Source organism: Lepus europaeus, chromosome Y, assembly GCF_033115175.1.
Source record: "Lepus europaeus isolate LE1 chromosome Y, mLepTim1.pri, whole genome shotgun sequence".
In the NCBI taxonomy this organism is placed as follows: Eukaryota; Metazoa; Chordata; class Mammalia; order Lagomorpha; family Leporidae; genus Lepus; species Lepus europaeus.
The window spans coordinates 33552207-33554176 of NC_084851.1; positions in this window are offsets into that span (position 1 = coordinate 33552207).

Sequence of the window (1970 nt, forward strand, 5' to 3'; positions counted from 1 at the left end):
AATATTACTTTGATATTTTGATATTTTGATAAACACTACAACATGAATGAATGTTGAAGACATAATGTTCTATGAGACAAGTAAGTAGGAAGAAGACAAATGATTTGTGTACATTCTCACCAGCAGCAAACAATATGCTTCTCCAGCCTTGTCAACACATTTTTTTTTCCATAATGGGCAGTGTAATTGATGTAAAGTGGTGTTTCATTGTGATTGTCATTTTCATTACTGAATAATGGGATTAATTCAGAAAAGTCTTCATGCTCATGTTCCTATTCATTACTATATAATAATCCACTATGATGCTCTCAGGAAGTAGATTCACAGAGTAAGGTCCATAATCCATCCAGCATGTACTGCCAGCTTTTCTCTTCCTGTAGCCCTCTAGTCATTACTTATTTCTCCTAATCACAATGTGTGACAATATCCACTAAACATGAACAGTCTCACCTGATCTTGTGTGTAAAGTCTTTTTTCAAGTTTGGTCACATAGACATGGTTGAGCAACCCTATCTTTGACCTTAGTCTCCAGCATATTCACAGATTGAGTTGCTACCACATGATCTGAAACCTGCCACTAGAAATCATATTGCCAGACTACACTGTCCATGTTGCCACAGACCAGCTCCAGCCAGTCCAGAGGCCCCAAAGTGTGAGAGGTGTTGGTGCTCAAAGAAATGAGAGACACACTCACAGCAAGACTGATGGCATGGCTCTGGCTTTCAAGCACCAGACTTTATTTTTATATCATGTCACACAATGATTCTTTGTTCTTGCAATGAAAAGTCTGTTGTCCATTTTTTTCTAATTATAATTTCTTTGATTTTCCAAGGACATATTCAGATCATGGGTTACAATCACAGACAGGTGTGAGATAACGGGCTGCCCACACAAGCCAAGGCCTTGAGTGCTGAAAGAATGCTTGCTTAGACTAAAGTCTAAGGTTTACCTTTAGGACTTTATAACATGTATGTATTTGAAAGGATGAATGATGAATGAAAGAGACAGAGAGAGAGTGTGTGTGTAAAAATTTTTCTATTTTAGAATTCCCCCATCCCCTGCCAGGGGGAAATGTTCCCTCCAAGCACACCCTGGAAATACAGGGCCTTCTGCTCCCCTGATCAAGGCAGGAAGGCCAGAGGAGGACTCAGAGAGTAGCACGGATTGTCATCTGAGAGTAACCCTGATGCAGGCAAAGCCCCAAAGAACATTTCCCAGGAACTGGGATTGGTGAAGGTGAAGGGTGAAGGTCAAATCAAAGCAACCCACAAGAAACTGCAATTTGACAAGAAATAAAAGAACTAGAAAAGAAGCAAAACAAAACAAAACACTGACTCATCCAAAGATGCAAGTCACCACTCCAGAACAAGGAAGAAGCAGGCAGGTAATGTGAGGGTCTGGACCAGAGAGTACAGGAACCTCTTAATCAAGTGGTGACTATCCCCATGCCTCTGACCTTCACCCACCATGTCAACTCCCCCTCATAGCAGAAGCTGGACAGATCCAAGGGTTCCATGCTGTTAAAGTGTGTGAGACTGCAGGGAGGCTGGTCTAATAAAGAAGTGGGCCTAACCTCCATGTTGTCAACCCATTTTATTTCAATACAGGATATTTTATATGTCAACCCATTTTATTTCAATACAGGATATTTTATATGTCAACCCATTTTATTTCAATACAGGATATTTTATATTTTACGCACACACACTGAAATAAACTGATTCTGCTATTCAAGCCGACTTGCTATTCAAGTGTCCTTTCTATTCAAGCCAACATACTCAACATACTTAAACCAGCAGCTCTGAAGACATAGAGGGACCCAGTCTTTAGCTCATCCCATGCCACTTTGTCTCTGACTATGTGGCTTTATCTTTTGTTGTCAACTTTTCTAGTTAGGTTCTTTAAAAACTCAGAAAGAACAACTAAAGGAAAAGTCAGTGAGTGCATTTGTCTTACTGAACATTATAGCT